This window comes from Mustelus asterias, unplaced genomic scaffold (genome assembly GCF_964213995.1).
Source record: "Mustelus asterias unplaced genomic scaffold, sMusAst1.hap1.1 HAP1_SCAFFOLD_798, whole genome shotgun sequence".
Classification (NCBI taxonomy): domain Eukaryota; kingdom Metazoa; phylum Chordata; class Chondrichthyes; order Carcharhiniformes; family Triakidae; genus Mustelus; species Mustelus asterias.
This window is the reverse complement of record NW_027590745.1, coordinates 21,768-48,586: the sequence shown is the minus strand read 5'-3', so window position 1 is coordinate 48,586 and position 26,819 is coordinate 21,768. Positions and strand designations below refer to the sequence as shown.

At 45.0% G+C, this 26,819-nt stretch overlaps 1 long non-coding RNA gene across 1 annotated transcript in view; it reads right to left on the bottom strand.

Annotated features, from left to right (window-relative positions):
* LOC144487448 (uncharacterized) overlaps window positions 1-14,211 on the bottom strand; it is a 66,391-nt gene extending 52,180 nt beyond the window's left edge. The window contains exon 1 of the long non-coding RNA XR_013496413.1: window positions 13,845-14,211. This is a non-coding gene — a long non-coding RNA (uncharacterized LOC144487448). The remainder of the gene's footprint in view (window positions 1-13,844) is intronic.
* Window positions 14,212-26,819: the final 12,608 nt, after the last annotated feature.

Here is a 26,819-nt window from a genome sequence, read left to right as displayed (position 1 = left end):
GGGCATTCAGCCTCTGATCTTCGGGTAAGTGTTCTCCAAGGCGGCCTTCACGACACACGACAACGCAGAATCGCTGAGCAGAAACTGATAGCCAAGTTCCGCACACATAGTTGATTCTTCCAATAGTTTGTTTAGTTACTAAACTTGATGGTGGCCAATCCTTTGAGATATCACACCCAGATGCTGGGTTCCCCCACCTCCTCCTGGAACCTGCAAGCAAATATGCCAGGGTTTGCTTGGCATGCTTCCTAACTGGGGAACCCCCCTACCCCCCCCCACCTCCCCCTCCCCCTAGCTGGGTTAATACCCGCAGTATTTGATTTATTATTGTCACATGTATTAGTATACAGTGAAAAGTATTGTTTCCTGCGCGCTATACAAAGCATACCATTCATAGAGAAGAAAACAAGAGAGTGCAGAATGTAGTGTTACATAGTTAGAGTGTAGAGAAAGATCTTATTTATACAAGGTAAGTTCATTCAAAAGTCTGACAGCAGCAGGGAAGAAGCTGTTCTTGAGTCGGTTGGTAAGTGACCTCAGACTTTTTTTTTCCCAACGGAAGAAGGTGGAAGAGAGAATATCCAGGGTGCGTGGGGTCCTTAATTTTGCTGGCTGCTTTGCCTAGGCAGCGGTAAGTGTAGACAGAGTCAATGGATGGGAGGCTGGTTTGCGTGATGGATTGGGCTACATTCACGACCTTTTGTAGTTCCTTGCGGTCTTGGGCAGAGCAGGAACCATACCAAGCTGTGATACAACCAGAGAGAATGCTTTCTATGGTGCATCTGCAAACGTTGGTGAGAGTCGTAGCTGACATGCCAAATTTCCTTAGTCTTCTGAGAAAGTAGAGGCATTGGTGGGCTTTCTTAACCATAGTGTCGGCATGGGGGGACCAGGACAGGTTGTTGGTGATCTGCCACCTAAAAACCTGAAGCTCTCGACCATTTCTACTTCATCCCCATTGATATAGACAGGGGCATGTTCTCCACCACGCTTCCGGAAGTCAACAACAATCTCCTTTGTTTTGTTGACATTGAGGGAGAGATTATTGTCGTCACACCAGTTTACCAGATTTTCTATCTCATTCAGTTAAGTTTTAAGTTTATTTATTTGTCACAAGTAGACTTTCATTAACACTGCCATGAAGTTAATGTGAAAATTCCCTCGTCACTACGCTCCAGTGTCTTTTCGGGTACACTGAGAGTATATTTAGCATGACTAAATGTTGGACTGTGGGAGGAAACGGAGCACCTGGAGAAAACCCATGCAGACACAGGGAGAATGTGCAAACTCCGCACAGACAGTGACCCAAGCCGAGAATCGAACCTGGGTCCCTGACACTGTGAGGTACGGTGGTGTCATCAGCAAACTTGAAAGTTTGAAAGTAGGGGAAAGGGACCCTTGAATGGGCATTAATTGCCCACTTAATCGGCAGCGGTGCAAGAAGTCCATTTACGATCCTTGTCACCAGGGGTGGGAGAGTGGCAGAATTCCCAACCCCCCTCCGCCCTCCACCCTGCTGCCTAATTAAATGATCCCTGTCCCCAAATCTGCCATGGGGGGAGGGCACAAGGTTCTGCCCAGAGGAACTATTTCACTGTATGTCCACTTCGCCATCGCCTCAGTCTCTGACCCTTTCTGCTGAATTGGATTGGTACTTTATCTCTGTATCGATTTGCTGGGCATCCCAGAGGTCTGGAGCAAATCACCTCGTCACTAATTCTATTGATGCGTCTCATTTTGTACACATCCCCATTCCGCAATACAAACGGGGAGTTTCACTGGCAGAAGTTGTTAGGAGTTGAGAGGAATGCATGTGTCTGCTCCTCACCTCACCCTGGGGACTGAGCAGAAGGCAAAAACCTGCAGACGCCAGAAATCTGAGGTATCAACACAAAATGCTGAAAACACTCAGCAGGTCAGGCTCAGCGATTCCAGCATTTCCTGTTTATAAACTGCAACCATAGACAGAACCTGTTATTTTTCAAAAGTGAAAGGAAAGGTCCAGTGGTTGCTTTGTACAAAGGTCACATCTATAAATAAACACGGGCTTTTCAAATGTTTTCTCTTGTTTAAAACGTTGCTGTTTTTTTTCTGCAACTACCTTTGCAAATTTGTTAGGACAACTGGTGATTTCAAAGTCCGTAGGATTTGTCGACTTTCTGCCAACTCAAAATTAATGATCTGCTCTCGTGGTTTGGAATTTAGTTAGAGAGCAAAGAAAGAACTTGCATTGATATAGCACCTTTCACAATCTCAGAACATCCCAAAGTGCTTTGCAACCAGTGAAGGATTTTTTGAAGAGTGGTTACTGTTTTAATGTAGGAAACAGAGTGGCCAGTTTAAACATAGCAAGCTCCCGCAGACAGCAGTGACATACTGACCCAATCATCTATTTCTAAGGTGTCTGTTGAGGGATAAATATTGTCCACACAACAGGGAGAACTCCGCAAATGCTCTTTGAGATAGTTCTCAAGAGGCCTTTTACATTAACCCAGGAGGGCAAATTAACACCTTCTCCATTCACCAATTTCTTATTCCTGTTCTTTTCTCCCATGGGACACTCCTGTGGGCACAGCCAACTTCCAAATGGGTGAGTGTTGGGGAATGGGTTATGGGCGTTGGGGAATGGGTTGGGGAAGGGGGGGGGGTGTTGAGGAATGGGTGGGGAGGGGTTGAGGAATGAGTTTGGAGTGTTGGACATTGGCGGTAGGCATTGGGGAATGGGTGGGGGTTGGGGAATGGGGTGGGGAATGGGATGGGGAGCGTTGAATGGGTTGGGGGTTTTGGGGAATAGGGGATGTGCATTGGGGAGTGGGTGGGGGTTTTGGTGAATGGGGTGGGGAGGGTTGCGGAATGGGTTGGTGGGGTTGGGGAATGGGTGGGGAAATTGAGGAATGGGTTGGGGGAGTTGGGGAATGGAAGGGTGTTGAGGAATGGATTGGGGGTGTTGAGGAATGGGAGGATGATGTGGAATGGGGTGGGGGTGTTAGGGAATGGGCTGAAGGGGTTGGGGAATGGGAGGTGGTTGGAGAATGGTGGGGAGCTGGGGAACGGACTGGGGGGGTTGGAGAATGGGTTGGGGGTGTTGGGGAATGGCAGGGAGTTGGGGAACGGGCTGGGGGGTTGCAGAATGGGTTGAGGGAGTTGGGGAATGCGTTTGGGAGATTGGGGAATGGGTGGGGTGTAATTGTTGATGGGGATGAGTTGCTGTCAACTTGCCAACAGGACACTGGTATTGAGGCAGGAGTGCAGGCCTGATTTCAAAGAATTCTTTCTGGATCAGTCTCAGGGAGTTAGGTGACTTTATCACACGGACAAATATTTCCTCAATCCACATTGCCAAGAAAACCTCGACACTCCCTGGAGTCTTTGAAGAAGAGCTGCTCCTTCAGATGAACTGCAGTATTTCAGCTGCTTTATAAAAAGCTGAGTGGTCTGCATCAACGTTCCATGCTGCAGGAATCGGATATGGCTGCATTGTACAGATGTCTCGTCAGGATACAGTATATCACGCTCCTGTATTCATTCACCTCCTGGACTATTTTAAAAATTAATTAGAAAAGAGAATAAATCTTCTGGGGTCATTTTAACAGAAAATCAGCAGAGGCAAACAATAACAGGGATAACAGAGACTGCAAACATTTCTGTTACAGAGTGTTCTACTTTCCTTTTATGAGGTGACGAATGTCGATATTTAGCATTTCCAGAACCCAGTCTCAGACACTCAGATTAGGAACAGCACAGATTAAGTCAGGATAAAGGACCCTTCACACTATCCGATTAACCACTCCAAGGGCAGGTTAAATACGGATAACCTAGTACCTAACAGAGCAGCTCCTCTGCACTGTCTCATCCCCACACACCATCAGCTGCTATTTTGCTATTTACAATGTTTTCTATTTTCCATCTTTACCAAGAATCCTTTGCAAAGAATGAATGTGCTGTGTCTTGTGCTTCCCAGAAGTTTGAAATAATCACACCATTTTACACAGAAGTTGACATTGAATGTATTTCTCAGATCTCACCATGTACCGTGGAATGATGTATTGTTAGTTCTGTGCACAGGTTGTGGTGCAGTAGTGAGTGAGTGTAGCATTCTGGATACATCTGTACAAATTGTTTTTAAAACATTTTTTACTCCATCCTTAAAATTACAAAGCCAATGCTCAGGGTAGGCTGGGCAAGCCCAAATCCAGTCCTTGCTTGCTTCAAAAACAAATTCAGATTACAATTGAAACCAATTCATGGTCCCCACAAGAGAGACAAACTTAAGATCCAAGCTGACAAGATAAGGTTTGCCCCCTGCCCCCATCTTGGGCTTGATCCGACACTTGGTCTTCGCCAAAAGGCCGAGAAGTGAGACATCTGTATACATGTGCCTAATGATGTAGTTCTTAACTCTTCTGAATAATATAACAATATAACATTCTTCTTTCTTTATTTGGATATAATGGGCGGGATTTTAGGGCCTCGCTCGGGCGAGACCGGAAATTCCTGCCCGAGGTCAACAGAGATTTCTGTTGTCGGACTCTCGCCCGCTCCAATTCCATAGCGGGCGAGATGATAGAGTTCCAGCCAATGCCTCTACAGGTCAATACAATTGTTCCAATCATTAGCTCTTTTATAATATATCTAAACTAAAGATCGACTTTAGTAATTAATCCGAATAGCTTACAAGCCTTTGCTTATTTTCTTTCCTCTAAAACATTATTAGGTGGTAGGATGTTGTTCCTCCATCTTGTGGATTTGGGATGAATTTCTCTCAGTGATGAGTTGACATGCTGCACTGGCGATGTGTGTGTTGCTCTGGATGTTGTAGGAGTTGTGCTTGATGTTGCTGATGTTCTGTCATTGTTAATGAGGTTGCTGGTGTTACTGATAACCTTTACTACCTCACCAGCTCCGGTGAATACTGCTCCTTCTTACAGATCTCTTACAGATTTCACTCTCTGATGTAAGACATTGGAGTATCTGCTTCACCGACAATTTTTGTTTAGTTCCAGGTTCTCATGATTGAATCCTGTCCGAGTACAGTTTGTCCTCTCAACAACTCGGGCAAGGATTTGGCATGCTTTTTAATGTGTTGACTTCCTCCAACCTGTGCATCAGTGAGTTGTTGTCTTACTCCTCCTGGTCACTGGGAGGATGTATTTTGCTCAGGAAATTTGTTTTGTACTTCCTGCCATTGAGTAGCTCTGCTGATGATTTCATGTCAGCTTTTGGAGATACAGCTCGGACTGATAAAGCCAAGTTTGGGCCTTCCTTTGACTTTCAGCATTTCGTGGGGGTTCCGTGGGCCATCTGGATGCATCTTTCTGTAAAACCCTGTTCTCTTGGGTAAGATAATGATGATGTAGAACCCATATTGTTCAGCAATTTTCTTAAACTATCTAGAGGAAAATTGCATTCCATTTTCATGCATTGTCCTTTCAGGAATCCCCCACTTAGCAATTAGAGCGTATACTGTTGCCATGATTGTTTATAGGTGTCTAATCTTTCACCTTTCTGATAAAAGGGAACTTTCTATGAGATACCACTCTTGATTGTGTGTGATTAAATCAGTTCCCACAATATTCCATGGTCTGGTTGGTACTTCAATAGCTATCATCTCCTCTTTCTGATGTGTAATTCTCTCCTTCTGGTCCATACCACACATATTTGCAGATGCCTCTCTAGTACATGGTTAATCTGACTCTGAGCTTACACCTTTCCATTTCCTTGTAGCCCTCGAGTATCTTCTGGAGAAGTTTTCTCTGCATCATTTTGGCTACAATGATCCTGAATATGGCAAGCAGAACACCATCTTCTAGTGAGATGTCATTTCTGATAGACCAGTACTGCCACATTGCTGGCTGTGTTTGCTGTACTTTATCAGGCTGCCCCTGGATCACTTGCTGAGAGAGCATCTATAAGTCTTCATCTTTGCTGGTCTCAGCTCTAATCTGACTCAGTTTTGGTGCTGCTACATTCACTGAATGATGGACCTAGATTTTATCTCTTCTGTGGTGACGTCCGAGGTAGGGCTTCTGCCAGCACCTTTTCTCATCCTGGCTTGTATTTCAGAGTACAAGCACAACTTTGAAAGCCTTGGAATTAGCCTCAGTAATCCTGCTGGTGCTCTACACGGGTATTTCCTTGTAGATCTGCTCCAATGGACAATGATCAGTCTCCACCATGAACTTCATCCAGATATATTTATGGAACTTCTCCCATTCAAAAGCACGTTTTCTATGTTGGTATATCTAGTCTCATGTGATGTGAGAGTTTTGGATGCAAATATTATCGGCTTTCCATCTTGTGCCAGAGGCCCTGCAGAAGCAACTACTTGCAGAATGATACATTTCTCTGTTCTAGAATGACTGATTTGTCTCCTTGTATACTACTTCATTAAATTTGCTGGAACTCCTCTGACGGAACTCTGACTAATAATACTCAACATTTTCCTTTACCAGCTCTGGTATGTTTGCTGTGTGTTCTGACATGTGAGGTATGGTAGATCCCACATATTGATCAAGCCAAGGAAATATCTTAACCCTCTCTTGTCTCTTAGAGTTTCCATTGCAGAGATTTTTGAGATTTGAGATTTTTTCAGATTTTTGAGAATTTTTCAGATTTTTGGCTTGTACCAGGCATATCCATCATTGTGAAGAACAGACATTTTGTCACCTTCAAAATGCATTTGTCTGTATTTCACTACATTTCAGCTTTCCTGATCTTTTTCACCTACACCATAGATTTGGATAGTATCAGTTATACCAACTGCTCCTTTGCATCTCTTGTATTGTCTTGTCCACTTTCTGCTGGAACATATCATTGCCCAGGCCAAAAGGTAAAGGAATTTATTACATCCAAAGGGTGTGTTGAATGTCGTCAACAGTGAAGATTTCCAGTAGCCATTTCTGGTGTCAAGCTTGCTGAAAAGATTTACTGCTGCCAAAACTGGCGCAATTTCCTCAGAATTGGAAAAGGGAAGTGATTCCTTTTTACTGTTTGATTAAGATCTTTGGGATCCAAGCAAATTTGTAACCATTATTTTGGCTTCTCACACACAACAATCTGTAGGCTCTGTGACTTTCTTTTCATCCAACTCTTGGAGCTCTTTCAATCTTTCCTTTGAGTTCTATTGGTACTTTATATGGGAGATGAATCACTGGTTTCTTTCCTGAATCAATAGTGATTGGACAGCACAGTGACACAGTGGTTAGCACTGCTGCCTCACAGCACCATGGACCCAGATTCAATTCCGGCCTCGGGTGACTGTGTGGAGTTTGCACGTTCTCCCCGTGTCTGCGTGGGTTTCCTCCGGTGCTCCAGTTTCCTCCCACAGTCCAAAGATGTGTGGGTTAGGTGGATTGGCCATGTTAAATTGCTTCTTAGTGTCAAAAGAAAGACAGGGATTGGATAGACCTTGGTAAGATGTTTTTCAGAGAATCAGCGTAAACTTGATGGGCTGAATGGCCTCCTTCTGCACAGTAGAGATTTTATGGTTCTATGATGTGCTCCTGAAAATCTTCAAAACATCCAACCATCTCATCTAGATGCATTTGGACCACATCTTTCTTGTTTCTGATCAGAGGGCACTTTTCAGTGGGTAACCATCTTCAACCCTCAGTGACCCTTCCTCATCTCATCACTTAATGAGAATAGCTGCAGCTCTTTGCAACTGCTCAGCCCCAGGATAGCAGAACCATCTTTTTCAATGACAAAAACCATACAGTTAACATCTTTCCCATTGTGTGTCCCTCCAATTTGGGTTGTTCTTAGCTGTCAACCCTCAGGCCAGAATTCTCCCAGCCTGCCCACCACTGGAATTTTAGCGGGCCGGTTGTGGAGAATGTGAAATGCCATTGATGGTCGGGCAGGAATTTCTGACTTTTAGACCAGCGCGGCCAGAGAATTTCACCCTCAGTTGCCATCAGCGTGATGTTCTTCAGTTTCAGAGCATCTTTCTTTAGGGAACCATTTTCTTTCGAATTCTCAGGAAAGATCTTGTTTGAGTGGGATGATACTAAACTGTGCTCCAGTATCAAACTTCTGCTTTAGATTTATGGTTGTGGGTTTATTTCCCACATTCTCCCTGATCTGAAAAGATTGTGTGAATGTCTTTTCTTTGCCACATTTGGCAATTTCATGCAGTTCAATGTTTCCTATGTCTGTTGTGTCTTTGTATTCATTGTCATCTTCCAGGGTATGAATATTTATATTTTGGTTTCTTTTCTTGCTCAGTCGTCCTGTTGCTCTGCCTCTGGTAAATCCTTTATCATCAGATTCCTTTGTTCTGAACATCTTTTTCCAGTGATTGGACTTTCCACAAGCTCTGCATTTTGATAGGTGTACAGGGCATTTCCTTCTATTTGTGAGATCATGGTCACCCACATCTCTGGGATGTCTTTCTCCCTGTCTGGTGTGCAGTTTTTTGTTGCTGTTTCACTGCACCAACCCTGATCTCTTTCTCTTGACTTAACTGAAGACTAGCTGTTTGGGCAGTCAGTGTCTTTATCTGCCTACTCATGGCTTCCTGTGCTCTGGCAGTGTCAACACTCTGCAATATTGTAGGCTTGCCCTTTCCAATCAGAGCCTTTTGTACATCAGGGTGCGCTGAGCTCCAATGAACCGATCTGTCGACCTTTCAGCCATTTCTTTGAATTTACGTTTGTTGACTACATTTCTCAAGAAATTGACAACAGCTCACCTGGTTCCTGCTTCAGGCTCTGAGTTTCAGATCAATGGTTCCAATGGCTTGATTTTGGCTGGAGATTTGTGCTGAATTTCTCAGAAATGTTTGTGCTTTTACTGCCATCCTCATTCATTTCCCGGCTATTGAAAAGATCTAAACCTTTCTCTCCAGTCCACGAAAGGATGGAGCTGACCCTTTCCTGTTCACTCGTGCCTTTAGAAAGCTACTGAATGTCAATCTGCAGTTTTGTTTAAGCTGCTCAAATGTCTCCACGACATCATCAGCCCCCCAATCCATCTTGAGCTGGAATCATGTGTTCATTGTTGCAGTGGCAACCATTTACTTTTGCACAACTCATTCCATTGTTTTTTCTCTGGCATGAACTTGGATTGATTTTTATAATCTAATATGGCATTTATTTTGTGTATAATGTTTGGGTTTTACTTGCAAACACCTGCTGCCACCATGTTGCGCATTGTGGTTCCCAGAAGTTTGAAATGATCACACTGCTTTACACAGATACGGGAGCAGACGCTGAATGTCTTTCTCAGAGCTCACCAGGTGCTGCAGAAAGATACAGTGCTAGTTCGGTGCATAGACTTTGGTGCAGCACTGAGTGATGTGGCATCCTGGATACCTATGTATACATGCGCATGACAATATAGTTCCTAATTCTTTTCAAATAATATAACAATAATGTAATAATGGATGCAATTCTGTGACACGAATGAGCTGTTCCCCTATAACTTGCCGGTTAAGTATATTGTCCCGCATTTCAATGATCTTGTTTCGAATGTCATAATGTAGACACACAAGGCACAAAGTTCAACATAGCCATGCGGGGGCTGCACTTGAGTAAGATGCTCTTTCGGAGACTCAGTGCAGGGCTGAATGGTCTCCTTCTGTACCGTAGGGATTCTATGATAATGAAGGATGTAAATAGCCCAACTATCGCCTGAGTGGGGACGCTGACTCTTGACGTCACACCACTGGCAACCACTAACCTTGTCCAAAGAGCCATTTATCATCCATGAGACTGCTTGCCCTTGTCACTGGCCATGGGGACGCTAAGATCAGTTGTAGCGTTCAAGATCATTCAGCTCAGCATGAACTGAGGATCGAACCTTTGAACAAACATCATGCAGGTTGCAGTGTATGTGCAGTTAAAATGTACAGGATCCACTGGACTATGCAAACTCCAGCAGTTCCTGATGCTTATCAGAAGCTTTCACATTTCTCACATTCCTAACACATAATTCTGAATCTTGTTTCTTAAGGTGAGGTAGAAGGTGACTAATGCATTCCTTCTTTGAAAAATTTTGGCTGTCCCAACAACTTAATAGTAAAACCAAACCCGCCCAAATCAGGGATTGTACACATTGGATACAGAGTAAAACTCCTAATACTCTGTCACATCAAACACGCCCAAAACAGAGATTGTGCGTGTTAGATACAGAGTAAAACTCCTAATACACTGTCCCATCAAACACTCCCAAAACAGGGACTGAGCAGGCTAAATACCAAGTAAAACTCCTAGTATACTGTCCCATCAAACACTCCTAAGCAGAGATTATGCGTGTTAGATATAGAGGGGGTCTGAGCAACATATATCCATTGGCAATTCATGATAGTGAAACTGTGCACCAATTTGTAGGGATTTTCTGGTTTAACCTCCATGGGCAGTGTCTCCCCGGAAACCTAACAACCGGAGGGAGACAATCAACTCTACTTGTGAGCCAGGAAAAGGAGTATTTCTGTCCCAGACCCTAAATAAGACTGCCTTCCTGCCTTTGGTCCACTGACCCAGGCTCCAATCACCCCCCTCTTCACAATAAACCAACCCCCCAAGTCCAGCCTCTGAACTCCCTGCCTCACATTCTTCCCCTATTCCAGCCTCTAATTTTCACCCTACTCCAATGTGTTCTCTGCCCAAGCTGATGCCCAGCTTTTCCAGGCATTGCATTTCCGACTGCTTTTTCCAACAGGGCGTTTGGAATTGGTCTCGCTCTAAAATACTCAACTGTAGCATCAGGGTCGACGTAGATCTTAACTTTGGCTCTCCTTATTTTGCCAAACCCTTCTTGGAAAACTTCAGGGTGCTTCTTGGTGACTTTGTACTGTCCCCCTGTGCCCAGCCTAAAGATCTCCAGCCAGTTCAGTCTGATGCGTTGGAACCAATCTATCCCCATATGGATAGGCCCTTGTCCCTCTACAATGATGAGTATGAGTTGAGCTGACTGCTGCCTGTAAATCACGTGGGTCGCTGTGGTGCCTTTTATCTGCAATGATTCCCCTGGTGACCAGCCTGGCCTTTGTGCTTTCGAAGTTCAGGAGCTGAATTCCAGCCTGGAGGCAATTATAAGTCTACTCCTCGATAACAGAACCACAGCCCCATTTCCATTTCTAATGGATGGCCATTTACTAACAACTCCATCATGATGGGGTCAACCCTTGTCATGGAGATGTGATTTAATTGTGTTGACCCAATTCCTGGTAGTGGGCCTATCAGCAAGGTACGGTCTGGTTCTGACCTTGGCCGATTTTTTAAAATTAGCACACATTTTGACTGTCCCTTTCTCAGTCTTGGTTGTGGTTTTCTGCAGAACTTTCAATAGTCCGCTCTCTGGCATCTACAACCTTCTGGAATATGCTTCCTAGGAGTTTGAAGGCTGTCCCTGCCCTTCCTTGACTACTTGGTGATGCAACTTGGGCTCCACCACTGTATGGGATTCTGTGATAATTTTACTGATTCCATCACTCTCAGTTGAGGGATGAATGCTGCTTGAGGCCCCTCCCCCCAATCGGAGGACATTGCTGTCTGACGTCCCCTGTAATTCCTGAGCTCCTTTCTCTGCATTCTCCAATGATAGAGCCATCTCAATGGCTGCCTTAAAATCCAAATTGGGTTCTGCCATTAATTGTTTTTGGACTGTCACATTGTTAATTCCACAGGCCAGTCCATCTCGCAACATGTCGTTCAAGGGTGGCCCGAATTCACTGTGTTCTGCCCATTTACATAGTCTGGTCAGAAATCCAGTGACAGATTCCCCAGTGGTTCACCCTGCTGTGTTAAAGCGGTATCACTGGAATATTACGGAATGTTTGGTTCATAATAGCCTTTAACCAAGTTCACAATTCATTAAAGGTTTTGGAGTTGGGGGCATTCGGGTAGGTCAGGCTTTTGATTACATTGAAGGTCAGGACCCCGCATGCTATCAACAGGATTACTTTCTGCTTCTCATCCCCCTCAATATTGTTGGCCCAAAAAAGATAACACACGCGCTCTGCGTACTGGGCCCAGCCTTCAATGCTTGCATCTTAGGCTTCAAGTTTATCAACCGGAGGATTACTTGTCTTCACGGTAAAGTTGGTCCAGAGGGAAGAAAAAAACTCACTTTACTCCTCGTCACCAAGCATATCTTACTGAGGCCAGTCTTCCGTCACCATCATCCTTTATTTACAATGTGTTTTAAATGCCGCTCAGTGGCTATAGAGTGCTGGTCAGCCCTGAAGTTTTTCAGCTGCCTGCCTGAGTGGGGTCAGCTGGTTTTAAACTCCCTGCTGTTCCTTCCCTATTGGGTGAGCCTCCACTCACCTAGTAGAGGAGCTCGTATTTTACGAGGCCCACAGGGGGATCTACTGACCATCCCCCATGGCCGTCATACCACTGGAAAAACATTCACTTGAGGTCCTGGCAAATTCAGCAGATCTAGATCATTCCTGGGTTTGCAGTCTCCCCACCCCCTTCTCCCTCTGCTCAGACCCCACCCACCACTCTCCCCATGCCTCACTGTTAATATCAAGGTTTTGATTATCAAATTGGATGATGCTTGACTGTGAGTCAAACAACCTTTTCCCCATTGCCAACATTTTTATAACTAATAAACAGCAGCTTTCAAAAAAAGGGGATGGTCATGTCTGGAGCTGTGTCCAGCTGGAGATTAATCATCAACTCCTGGAGACTCCAGGCTAACCCTGGCGAGTTAGCAACCTAATCTCAATCTCACACTCACTCGCAGATATAAATACAAGGACTGAATTTAATCCTTTCTTCCTTCAGGTATATGTGTGTGTGTGTGTGTCTGTCTCTGTGCTTGTCTGTATGTGTTTGAGTGCCAGTGTGTATGTTTGTGTCTGGGTGTATGTTTGAGTATGTGTGTGTGTGTGTCTATCTGTTTGTATGTGTGTGTATCTCTGTATGTGTTATGTGTGTGTGTGTATCTGTATGTGTGTGTATGTGTGTGTGTGTCTGTCTGTGTTATGTGTGTGTATCTGTATATGTGTGTGTATATGTGTGTGTGTATCTCTGTGTGTGTTATGTATGTGTGTGTGTGTATCTCTGTGTGTGTTATGTATGTGTGTGTGTGTCTGTGTTATGTGTGTGTGTGTGTGTATCTGTATGTGTGTATGTCTATATGAGTGTGTGTGTCTGTCTGTGTTGTGTGTGTGTGTATCTGTATGTGTGTGTGTGTATGTCTGTCTGTGTTATGTGTGTGTATCTGTATGTGTGTGTGTGTGTGTGTATGTCTGTCTGTGTTATGTGTGTGTATCTGTATGTGTGTGTGTGTCTGTCTGTCTGTGTTATATGTGTGTGTGTATATGTGTGTGTGTATGTCTGTCTGTGTTATGTGTGTGTATCTGTATGTGTGTGTGTGTATGTCTGTCTGTCTGTGTTATGTGTGTGTGTGTATCTGTATGTGTGTGTGTGTGTATGTCTGTCTGTGTTGTGTGTGTGTGTGTATCTGTATGTGTGTGTGTATGTCTGTCTGTGTTATGTGTGTGTGTGTATCTGTATGTGTGTGTGTGTATGTCTGTCTGTGTTGTGTGTGTATCTGTATGTGTGTGTATGTCTGTCTGTGTTATGTGTGTGTGTGTGTATCTGTATGTGTGTGTGTATGTCTGTCTGTGTTATGTGTGTGTATCTGTATGTGTGTGTGTGTGTATGTCTGTGTGTGTATATGAGTGTGTGTGTATATGAGTGTGTGTGTCTCTGTGTTTGACGTTCACTCACACAATAAGGAACACAAATCAGCTGGGCAGTGCCGGGCTGCAGCTCTCCAGTTTGATGGCCTTGTTGTGACAACTGAATCCACAACAGGCCGGATTTGGAGGTTGTGTATTTGTTGCGTGTTGTGGAATGTGAATCAACAGGAAGGGATCCTCGTACCTGGGTGGAGTGGGGGTGGATTACCGATCGCTGCCAGGCTGACAAACATTTGGTGCTTGCTTCTTCCCACAGACACCTGCCACGGGCCAGAGGCTGTCTTCCCTGTAGTCAGTGACAAGTGTGACATTGCCTGCTTGGAGTCTCTCGCCGCTGCTGGGGACATGAACAGGTAGGCCGAGTTGAAGTGCCACTTCTCGAGAGTCATCCAGTTCTGGTTTTGTGAGTGTCACAGTTAGAATCAGCAGGGTTATGTTTTGTTAAGTTTTCTTTTTTAAACTGTATTAACCTCACTGAGAGCAGAATGTTCATGGTTGACTGTCCCCCTCATAGTTTACTTAACCCACCACAATTTCCCCACCCCCACTCTGAGACCTGCACTCCCTTTTTTAGCTGACAGGTTCAAGTCTTTACTGAACGCTGATGACCTGACCTTATGTTCCGCAGGCAGCTTGTACTTTAGAGTTTCAGATTAAACAGAGTCAAAGACAGATCACAGGAAACACAGAAATGCCGGAGGTTGGGCGGGGAGCTCCAGGCATCCGCTTACAGGTGCCCCTGAACCAACCCTGGACCAACAACAGGGAGATATTCAATCACATGCATTTTTATGACACCATTCAAAACCTTGGGGTGTCCCAAAGTGCTTTACAGCCAATGAAGTACTTATGAAATGTAGCCACTCTCATACAGCAGAATCCCACAAGCAGCAGGGAGGTTAACTGAAGAGAAGCACCTGCTTAGCAATGCTGGGTGAGAGATAACTATTACCCAAGGATAATTAAAACGCTCTTAAATTCCTGTCAACCTAGGTTGGCTAAATCTCCAGGATCGGTAGGGCCAGAGGACTCCGAGAATGAAAGTTCAATCTCTGGGACACAACTGTGAGGAATCTAAGTTTAAGTTTTTTTATTAGTGTCACAAGTGAGCTTATATTAACTCTGCAATGAAGCTACTGTGAAAATCCCCTAGTCGCCACACTCCGGCGCCTGTTCGGGTAACACTGAGGGAGGATGTTGCACAGCCAATGCGCCTAACCAGGATGTCTTTCGGACTGTGGGAGAAAACTGGAGCACCCGGAGGAAACCCATGCAGACACGGGGAGAACATGCAGAGTCCGCACAGACAGTGACCCAAGGCTGGAATCGAACCTGGGTCCCTGGCACTGTGAGGCAGCAGTGCTAACCACTGTGCCACCATGCCGTTCTCTGGTAAAATGTCATGGGGGAAGAGAACATTCAGAGAAATTACGTGCTTTTTCATGTGGTTTTGCTTTAGTTATGAAACTATTGGAGAAACAAAAGGACTGACTGTTCAGGGCAGTCAGAGGCAGAAGGTCGTGTCATCGGGAGGTCATGTGATGAAATGTCCAGGAACACACCCAATCAGAATTGCCAACACTAGACGGGCCTGTGGTTGAGGGATTCCCATTCCCCACAGGATAACAAGGATGGAGCCAGGAGTGGAATCAAACTGAGACAGATAAATTGATGATTTGCCCATAATGATGCCACATAATCAGACATAGATTTATCCTGATATCATGTACAGACTGTCAAAGCTGTGATTCCCCTTTGTCTACAGTCATGTGATTGATATCTTACACTTGAATAATATAGTGATCATTACTGAATGTTATGCTCACCCAACTCCTCCCCCAGCTTTTTGAAGATGGGGCACCTTTGCGGCATTACCATGCTGTTCCCCCCTCTCTGCTCAAAGTGCTGACTCTCACTGGAACTGAGTTCATTGTCAGCTGGAACACTGGGGAATGTCAGCTGGGACACTCAATAATGTCAGCTGGGACACTGGATAATGTCAGCTGGGACATTGGGTAATGTCAGCTGCGACACTGGGTAGTGTCAGCTGGAACACTGGGTAGTATCAGCTGGAACACTGGGGAATGTCAGCTAGGACACTGGGAAATGTCAGCTGGGACATTGGGTAATGTCAGCTGCGACACTGGGTAGTGTCAGCTGGAACACTGGGTAGTATCAGCTGGAACACTGGGGAATGTCAGCTAGGACACTGGGAAATGTCAGCTGGGACACTGGGTAGAGTCAGGTGGGACACTGGATGATCCGGATTATGTCAACTGGGACACTGGGTAGTGGTAGCTGGGACATTGGGTAATGTCAGCTGCGACACTGGGTAGTGTCAGCTGGGACACTGGGGAATGTCAGCTGGGACACTGGTTAGTGTCAGCTAGAACACTGGGGAATGTCAACTGGGAAACTGGGTAGTCAGGTGGGATACTGGATGATCTGGATTATGTCAACTGGGAAACTGGGTAGTCAGGTGGGATATTGGATGATCTGGATTATGTCAACTGGGACACTGGGTAGTGGTAGCTGGAACATTGGGTAATGTCAGCTGCGACACTGGGTAGTGTTAGCTGGGACACTGGGGAATGTCAGCTGGGACACTGGTTAGTGTCAGCTGGAACACTGGGTAGTCAGGTGGGATACTAGATGATGTTAGCTGGGACACTGGGTAGTGTCAGCTGGGACACTGGGTAGTGTCAGCTGGGACACTGGGTAATGTCAGCTGGAACACTGGATATTGTCAGCTGGGACACTAGGTAATGTCAGCTGGGACACTGGATATTGTGCACTGGGACATAGAATGTGCCTGAGAATGGACAGTGTGTGAGTGTGTGTGTGAGAGTCACCTGGATTTGGATCTTCTCGTCCTACCTATAGCAGGAAATTTCAGAAAATTTGATAGATGAGCCAAAGGTCCATTGGCATTGAGCAGGAATTTCCAATTCCATAGCATGAAGGACCAGAAACTCCCAGCTAGTGTGTTTGAGATTGGAGATGAGAGTGTGTCTGAGAGAATGGGTGAGGGTGTGTGAGAGTGAGAGTGCATTATACTGACAGTGGGTGTGACTGTGAGAGAGTGTGTTTGAAAGTGGGTGTAAGGGTGAGGGTGGGTGTGAGAGTCGAGGAGTATAAAAAGTGCAAGAAGCTACTTAAGAGGGAAATCAGGAGGGCTAAAAGAAGACATGAGGTTGCTTTGGCAGACAGAGTGAAGGAAAATCCAAAGAGCTTCTATAGGTATGTTAAGAGCAAAAGGATAGTGAGGGATAAAATTGGTCCTCTTGAAGACCAGAGTGGTAGACTGTGTATGGAACCAAAAGAGATGGGGGAGATACTAAATGGTTTTTTTGCATCCGTATTTACTGAGGAAACGGGCATGGAGTCTACGGAAATAGGGCAAACGGGTAGGGAGGTCATGGAACCTTTACAGATTAAAGGGGAGGAGGTGCTCGCTGTCTTGAGGCAAATCAGAGTGGATAAATCCCCAGGACCGGACAGGGTATTCCCACGGACCTTGAGGGAAGCTAGTGTTGAACTTGCAGGGGCCCTGGCAGACATATTTAAAATGTCAGTATTCACGGGGGAGGTGCCGGATGATTGGAGGGTGGCTCATGTTGTTCCGTTATTTAAAAAAGGTTCCAAAAGAAATCCGGGAAATTATAGGCCAGTACGTTTGACGTCGGTGGTGGGCAAGTTATTGGAAGGTGTGATAAGGGATAGGATCTACAAATATTTGGATAGACAGGGACTTATTAGGGAGAGTCAACATGGCTTTGTGCGTGGTAGGTCATGTTTGACCAATCTATTAGAGTTTTTCGAGGAGGTTACCAGGAAAGTGGATGAAGGGAAGGCGGTGGATGTTGTCTACCTGGATTTCAGCAAGGCCTTTGACAAGGTCCCTCATGGGAGGTTAGTTAGGAAGGTTCAGTCGCTAGGTATACATGGGGAGGTAGTAAATTGGATTAGACACTGGCTCAATGGAAGAAGCCAGAGAGTGGTTGTGGAGAATTGCTTCTCTGAGTGGAGGCCTGTGACTAGTGGTGTGCCGCAGGGATCGGTGTTGGGTCCATTGTTGTTTGTCATCTATATCAATGATCTGGATGATAATGTGGTAAATTGAATCAGCAAGTTTGCTGATGATACAAAGATTGGAGGTGTAGTGGACAGTGAGGAAGGTTTTCAAAGCTTGCAGAGGGATTTGGACCAACTAGAAAAATGGGCTGAAAAATGGCAAATGGAATTTAACGCAGACAAGTGTGAGATATTGCACTTTGGAAGGACAAACCAAAGAAGAACGTACAGGGTAAATGGTAGGACTCTGAAGAGTGCAGTTGAACAGAGGGATCTGGGAATACAGGTACAGAATTCCCTAAAAGTGACGTTACAGGTGGATAGGGTCGTAAAGAGTGCCTTTGGTACATTGGCCTTTATAAATCGGAGTATCGAGTATAAAAGTTGGAGTGTTATGGTAAGGTTATATAAGGCATTGGTGAGGCCGAATTTGGAATATTGTGTACAGTTTTGGTCACCTAGTTACAGGAAGGATGTAAATAAGGTTGAAAGAGTGCAGAGAAGGTTCACAAGGATGTTGCCGGGACTTGAGAAGCTGAGTTACAGAGAGAGATTGAATAGGTTGGGACTTTATTCCCTGGAGCGTAGAAGATTGAGGGGAGATTTGATAGAGGTGTATAAGATTTTGATGGGTATAGATAGAGTGAATGCAAGCAGGCTTTTTCCGCTGAGGCTAGGGGAGAAGAAAACCAGAGGGCATGGGTTAAGGGTGAAAGGAGAAAAGTTTAAAGAGAATATTAGGGGGGGCTTCTTCACGCAGAGTGGTGGGAGTGTGGAATGAGCTGCCGGATAAAGTGGTAAATGCGGGGTCACTTTTAACATTTAAGAAAAACTTGGACGGGTTCATGGATGAGAGGGGTGTGGAGGGATATGGTCCAAGTGCAAGTCAGTGGGACTAGGCAAAAAAATGGTTCGGCACAGACAAGAAGGGCCAAAAGGCCTGTTTCTGAGCTGTAATTTTCTATGGTTCTATGGAGTGTGACAATTAGAGTGATTGAGAGTGTGTGTGTGTGAGTGAATGTGTGAGTGTGTGGGAAAATGTGAGTGGAAGTATGTGTGGGTTAGCAGATGTACGTGTAAAAGTATATATGTATGAGAGTGTGTTTAAATGTGAGTGGGTGGATGTGTGTGTTTGCGTTGAAGTGTGTGTGAGTGAGTGGATGTGTGAGTGTAAACATTTGTGAGAGTGAATATGTGTAAGTGTGTGAACGTGAGTGTGTGAGAGGAAATGTGTAAAAGTGTGTGAGAGTGAGTGTGTGTAAGTTTATGAAAATGAGTGTGTGTGAGTAAATGAGTGTGTCTGGATATGTGGGTGAGAGTGAGTGAGTGTGTATGTAAGTGTGTGAGTGGAAGTATGTGTAAGAGTGTGACTGAGTGGATGTGTGTGTAAAAGTGTGTGTGTAAATGTGAGAGTGAATAAATGTGTAAAATTGTGTGAAGGTGTGTGAGTGAGTGTGTGTTTGTAAGTGTGTGATAGTGACTGAATGTGAATTTGTGTAAAAACGTGTGTGTGTGTGTGTGAGTGAGTGAGTGAATGTGTGTGTAAAAGTGTGTGAGAGAGTAAATGTGTGAGAGTGAGTGTGCGTAAGTGTGAGAGTGAGTATATCTGTAAGTGTGAGAGTGTATCTGTGAGTGTGTGGAAAAGTGAATGTGAGTGCTGTATGATACACAATTACACGTGTGTGCATTCCTGTGTAGCATTCACACTGCACATTACATGATTACCGCGGCACCAGTCCCAGTATTTGCGGGAGACAAGTTAGACTTTCTTCCCCTTCCCCCACACTACCCATATCTAAACTGGAAGTGTTTGGTGCAGTGTGTAGGGGAGAGAACTCAAATATATTTTTCTGCTATTCTTGAGCTGTATGCGGTGGGGGTCTGCAGACTGAGGTGTGTCTAACCTACACCGTGAGGTGTAAACTACCTTAACTCAGGATGTTCGAATCCAAGAGAAACAGACAGAAGCTGCAGTATAATAATGCAGACTTTCCATTAATGATTTGCCTGTGTGTGGGTGGGTGTTGGAGGCTGACCTTTGTCCCGAGGCAGTGGTTTCGGAGGAGCGGGTAACGGGACAGACGGCTGAAGCTTCTTGGCAGCAACAATGCGGGATCACATGCTTGAAGTTTGCAGTGCCACCTCAGACACAAGGCAGTCACAAATTCATTGGCAGGAGTTCACTGACAGCAGATAGGTCAGTGCTGGGTCCCTGGTTAAAGGGAAAGTGATTATTCCGCTGGAACAATGCATTCAGGAAATGCTGAGGATCAAAACTCGCTTCCTCTTCCTAATGTGTCCCGGTGAAGAGCGTCATCCCATGTAAGTGTTTGTGTTGCTGCCAGTGTGTGTGTGTGTACGTTTTCACAGCAATGCTGATGTGGCCTGGCTCACGGGGCTGTTCTCCTCTCATGCAGTGTTCAGTTGGTCAGATTCACCAGGGTCACACGTTATGGAGCTGTGTACAGGAGTGGGGCCAAACCTCAGCACAAACACTCGCGCCCTGGTTTTGCCTATCGACATCGTGTCGATTCAATCTGTCCTGAGGCCCTTTGTCTGCCTCCTCTTAAACACAAGGCTCACTCAGCCTGGGAACTCTCGGTGTGAATCCAGATGTTCCCCCTTTGCTCCTGTTTGCTCTTCCACCCTTCCAGCCTTCGTTTCAGCTTTTACCAGCAGCAATCCATCTGTTGCTGTGTAATTGGTACACAATGTGCGGTGTGCTGTGTAAACACGCTGCTCATGTCCTGTCAGTTCCATACGCCTAAGCACATATTTCGTGTTAATCTCCAAACCTTGAGATCCTGTGAGTGTGTCCGGTATCCCATGGGCAGCCTCTGATTCCAGTTTCAGGAGTTCTCTGGTTATAGAACTAACGAGGGGTGGCACTGGTAGTACAGTGGTTAGCACTGCTGCTTCACAGCGCCAGGGACCCGGGTTCGATTCCCGGCTTGCATCATTGTCTGTGTGAAGTTTGCACATTCTCCCCGTGTCTGCATGGGTTTCCTCCGGGTGCTCTGGTTTCCTCCCACATTCTGAAAAACGTGCTGGTTAGGTGCATTGACCCGAACAGGCGCAGAGCGTGGCGACTAGGGGAATTTGACAGTAACTTCATTGTAGTGTTAATGTAAGCCTTACTTATGACTAATAAATAACCTTTACTTTAACTTGTGATATAATAGGTTGTGATTGCTGCCGTTTAGAATCAATGATATACAAGGACAAAAGAAAATCCCCCTTCACGATCCTGTGTGTGTGACCAAACCACTTTGTATCCTGTGAAATATTATAGTGATAGAAGAGAGACTGAGACAAGTCTTTGTACCAGTGTTCATTATACAGTCAGAGATACAGGTCTCACTGTACCACAATTCATTATACAGTCAGAGATACAGGTCTCACTGTACCACAATTCATTATACAGTCAGAGATACAGGTCTCACTGTACCACTGTTCATTATACAGTCAGAGATACAGGTCACACTGTTTCAGTGTTCATTATGCAGTCAGAGATAGAGGTCTCATTGTCCCAGAGGTAATTATACAGTCAGAAATATCAGTGTAACTCTACCAGCGTTCATTATACAGTCAGAGATACTGGTCTCACTCTCCCACTGTTTATTATACAGTCATTGATAACCGTTTAACTGTACTAGTCTGCATTATACAGTCAGAGATACAGCTCTCACTGTGCTAGTGTTCATTATACATACAGAGATACAGGTGTCAATATTCCACTGTACATTATACAGTCAGAGATACAGCTCTCACTCTCCCAGTGTTCATTATACAGTCAGAGATATAGCTTTCACTGTACCAGTGTTCATCATGCACTCAGAAATACAGGTCTCACTATCCCAGTATTCATCATACAGACAGAGATATTGCTCTCACTGTGCCAGTGTTCATTATACAGTCAGAGATACAGGTTTCATTTCCTTGTGCTCATTATACAGTCAGAGATACAGCTCTCACTGTACCAGTGTTCATTACACAGCCAGAGATACAGGTGTCAATATTCCACTGTTCATTATACAGCCAGGGATACAGGTCTCACTGTACCAGTGTTCATTATACAGTCAGAGATACAGATCTCACCCTCCCAGTGTTCATTTTACAGTCAGAAATACAGGTCTCACTATCCCAGTATTCATCATACAGTCAGAGATATTGCTCTCACTGTTCCAGTGTTCATTATACAGTCAGAGATACAGGTTTCATTTCCCTGTGTTCATTATACATTCACAGATACAGGTCTCACTGCCCCTGCATTCATTATACAGTCATAAATACAGGTCTCACTGTGCCAATGTTCATTTTACAGTCAGAGATACAGGTCTCACTCTCCCAGTGTTCATTATACAGTCAGTGATAACGGTCTGACTGTACTAGTCTGCATTATACAGTCAGAGATACAGCTTTCACTGTACCAGTGTTCTTTATACAGTCAGGGATACAGGTCTCACTGTTCCAGTGTTCATCATACAGTCAGAGATCCAGGTCTCACTGTGCCAGTGTTCATTATACAGTCAGAGAGAGATACAGGTCTCATTGTCCCAGATTTCATTATACAGTCAGAAATATCGGTGTCACTGTACCAGTGTTCATCATACAGTCAGAGATACTGGTCTCACTGATCCAGTGTTCATCATACAGTCAGAGATACAGGTCACACCCTCCCAGTGTTCATTATACAGTCAGTAATAACAGTCTGACTGTACTAGTCTGCATTATACAGTCAGAGATACAGCTCTCACTGTACCATTGTTCATTATAGTCAGAGATACTGGTCCCACTCTCTCTCTGTTCATTATACAGTCAGTGATAACATCTGACTGTACTAGTCTGCATTATACAGTCAGAGATACAGCTCTCACTGTACCAATGTTCATTATACAGTCAGAGACAGTGGACTTGATGTTCCAGTGTTCATTATACAGTCAGAGATACAGGTCTCACTGTACCAGTGTTCATCATACAGTCAGAGATCAAAGTCTCATTGTCCCAGTGTTCATTATACAGCCAGAGCTACAGGTCTCATTGTCCCAGTGTTCATTATACAGTCAATGATAACAGTCTGACTGTACTCATCTGCATTATACAGTCAGAGATACAGCATTCACTGGACCAGTGTTCATTATACAGTCAGAGATACAGGTCTCATTCTCCCAGTGTTCATTATACAGTCAGATGTATAGCTTTCACTGTACCAATGTTCATTATATAGTCAGAGATAGCAGTCTGACTGTACTAGTCTGCATTATACAGTCAAAGATACAGCATTCACTGTACCAGTGTTCATCATAGTCAGAGATACAGGCCTCACTCTCCCAGTGTTCATTATACAGTCAGAGATACAGGTCTCACTGTACCAGTGTTCATCATACAGTCAGAGATACAGGCCTCACTGTACCAGTGTTCACTTTACAGTCAGAGATACAGGTCTCACTGTTCCAGTGTTCATTATACAGTCAGAGATATAGGTTTCATTTCCTTGTGTTCATTATACATTCAGAGATACGGGTCTCACTGTCCCTGCATTCATTATACAGTCATAAATACAGGTCTCACTGGGCCAATGTTCATTATACAGTCAGAGATCCAGGTCTCACTGTGTCAGTGTTCATTGTACAGTCAGAGATCCAAGTCTCATTGTCCCAGTGTTCATTATAGAGTCAGAGATAAGATCGCATTGTACCAATGTTCATTATACAGTCAGCGATACAGGTCTCACTGTTCGAGTGTTCATCATACAGTCAGAGATACAGGTCTTACTGTGCCAGTGTTCATTATACAGTCAGGGATACAGGTCTCACTGTAACAGTGTTCATTATACAGTCAGAGATACAGGTCTTACTGTGCCAGTGTTCATTATACAGTCAGAGACCCCAGTCTCATTGCCCCAGTGTTCATTATACAGTCAGAGATATCTGTCTCACTGTACCCATGTTCATTATACAGTCAGAGATACAGGTCTCACACTTCCTGTGTTCATTATACAGTCAGTGCTAACAGTCTGACTGCACTAATCTGCATTATACAGTCAGAGACACAGGTCTCACTGTTTCAGTGTTCATTATACAGTTAGAGATACAGGTCTCATTTTCCTGTGTTCATTATACATTCAGAAATACAGGTCTCACTGTTCCTGTGTTCATTATACAGTCATAAATGCAGGTCTCACTGTGCCAGTGTTCATTATACAGTCAGAGATACATGTCTCACTGTGCCAGTGTTCATTATACAGTCAGAGATACATGTCTCACTGTTCCAGTGTTCATTATACAGTCATAAATGCAGGTCTCACTGTGCCAGTGTTCATTATACAGTCAGAGATCCAGGTCTCATTGATCCAGTGTTCCTTAAAGAGTCAGAGATGCTGGTCGCATTGTACCAGTGTTCATTATACAGTCAGTGATACAGGTCTCGCTGTCCCAATGTTCATTATACAGTCAGTGAAATTGGTCTGACTGGACTATAATTCATTATACAGTCAGAGATACAGGTTTAACTGGGAGGTTTGTGATGTCACCAGGGGCTGTGTGTTGGAGGGTCGGATTTTCCCTCATGATATCCTCCAGTATCTGGACAAGAGCTTTTCCTACCAAGATGGCCACAGCAAGTCACATGCAGACTGATTAATAATTGATACAACGAGGGTCCAAGCTATATAAGCAGAGTACTGAGTCTCGCTGGGTGGGAAGCCCACGTGTGAATGAGCGGAAGCTGCCTTGGAGATGGAAGGATGTACTGTGTGTAGAACTGTGTGTAAAGTTAGGCGCAAGGAAGAACTAGTTATTTAATTCTCTTTTTTTCTCTTTTGGTGAGTGTCTGAAGTTCTGTAAATAAACATTCACCTTTATATTGTACCTGGACAACAGCGAGTTATTGAACTGAGAAACTCCACCCCACCTAGTGCAATCCCCAGCCCCTGGAGACATCATATTTGCTGGAGAATGTGGGGTTAGGTCATGGGTAATCACAGAGAACTCAGTTCAATCATGGAAGCCCTAATACAACAACAACCGGTCCAGGCTGTACTGGCCCAGTACGAAGCCATTCGGACTCAAGTGGAGACTAACTGTTTGTTGCTGGAAGAGTAAAGGAAGAGTCATCAGCAACTACAGGTTGAACGCCATAGGTTAAGTGCTGAGCTTGCCAGTTGGATGGTTTAATCTCTCCCAGCAGTTCCAGAGGAACTTTTCTGAGGATATTTCAGCGGACAGTGAACAGGAACGCCTGGCCATGAGAACAACGGGATGGAATTATTGCCCCGCATGTGCCTGGTGAAACCCAGAGGCTTATTATGACCTGGAAGAGAAAGCAGCAGAGGATTACGAGGCACTGAAGAAAGAAACTGTACCGTGGTTAGGAGTGATGATGGTTACACAGGTTCAGCGCTTCCATGCCTGGGTATACAAAGAAGACAGAGCACCCCAGGCCCAGACGGTTGATCTCATGCACCTGGCCAAGAGGTGGCTATAACCAGAGGAGCTCAGCCTAGGACTTGTGGTGGGAAGAGTTGTGCTGGCGGCACATGGTTAGCACTGCTGCCTCACAGCACCAGGGACCTGAGTTTGATTCTAGCCTTGGGTCACTGTCTGTGTGCAGTTTGCACATTCTCCCCATGTCTGAGTGGGTTTCCTCCCACAGTCCAAAGATGTGCAGGTTAGGTGGATTAGCCGTGGGAAATGTATGGGGTTACAGGAATAGGGTAGGTGAGAGGTAAGATACTCTGTCAGAGTCAGTGAAGACTCAATGGGCCGAATGGCCTCTTCTGCACTGTAGGGATTCTACGATGGATCGCTTATCAGGACTTTACCACTGGATGTAAGGAGATTGGTGAGACAAGGGAATCCCCAATAGGTGGATCAAGCAGTGTAATCCGTTGAGCAACAGCAGTACTAATGAACAGTAAGAAGTCTCACAACACCAGGTTAAGGTCCAACAGGTTTATTTGGAATCACGATTCAGATGGTTGATCTCATACACCTGGTCCATCTGGGTTGTGATTCCAAATAAACCTGTTGGACTTTAACCTGGTGATGTGAGGCTTCTTACTGTAGCCCACCCAGTCCAACACCGGCATTTCCACATCAGTACCACTGAAGACAGGAAGTCTGAAGTAGGGCCCAAACTGAAGGGCGCTGTTCCCCGATGACAACATCTGGAGCCGTTGCCTAAGAGGTGACTAGGAAGCCATGGCTCTCAGAATAGAATCCAATATGGATAACACCTTCACCGCAACTGCGATGGCAGACACAACGGAGGAAAAAGAGGGGAGATCATGCTATTGTAGGGAAGTGAGACACCTGGCTGGTCAATGTCCCTACAAGAATGACCCCAAGTATATGGACTGTAACCTCATTGCAGCCTGCCGCACCATCAACCCTGCACCCCCAAAAACCCGTCACGTGGAAGAGAGAACTGTGGAAGCCATCTGGGAGTCGGGGAGCATTGTAACTTAGGTGGATCCGAGCATGGTGTCCAAAGACATGTTCTTGGAGGAAGGAGCATATGCCTTGGCCATCACTTGTGTGGCTGGGGATGCCCAGGCATATTCCATAGGGCAGCTCTACTTTCAAACACCCCAGGGGCCTACCAGGTCAAGGTTGGTGTTGTAAAGCACTTGCCACATCAAGTATTGATTGGTCAGGATTGTCCTTTGTTCTAGGCGCTATGGTAGCAGCCCGAGAGCGCTGCATCAGAAGCCTCCCACCAGTGGGTGTGTGGAAAAGAGAGGGAAAGGAGATGTCGCGGGTTTACTCCAGAAGGCTCAGTTACCAGGCCCATGGAGCGCGTCTTCAAGGACCACGGAAAAATCTTGGAGGTGGACATAAAGAACGGATATGGCTTTGTTGAATTTGATGATCCTCAAGATGCAGACGATACTGTTTATGAGTTGAATGGTAAAGAACTTTGTGGGAAATGAATAATCACTGAACATGCTAGAGCTCCTCAAAAGGCTAGTGGTTCTATTTCCCAGCGCAGTGGTTGTGGTCACAGGAATCTGGAAGAAACAGATATGAACCTCCAAGCAGAAATTGTTTCTGTATATTCAGTCTGCAGGTAGACATTGCTCCCC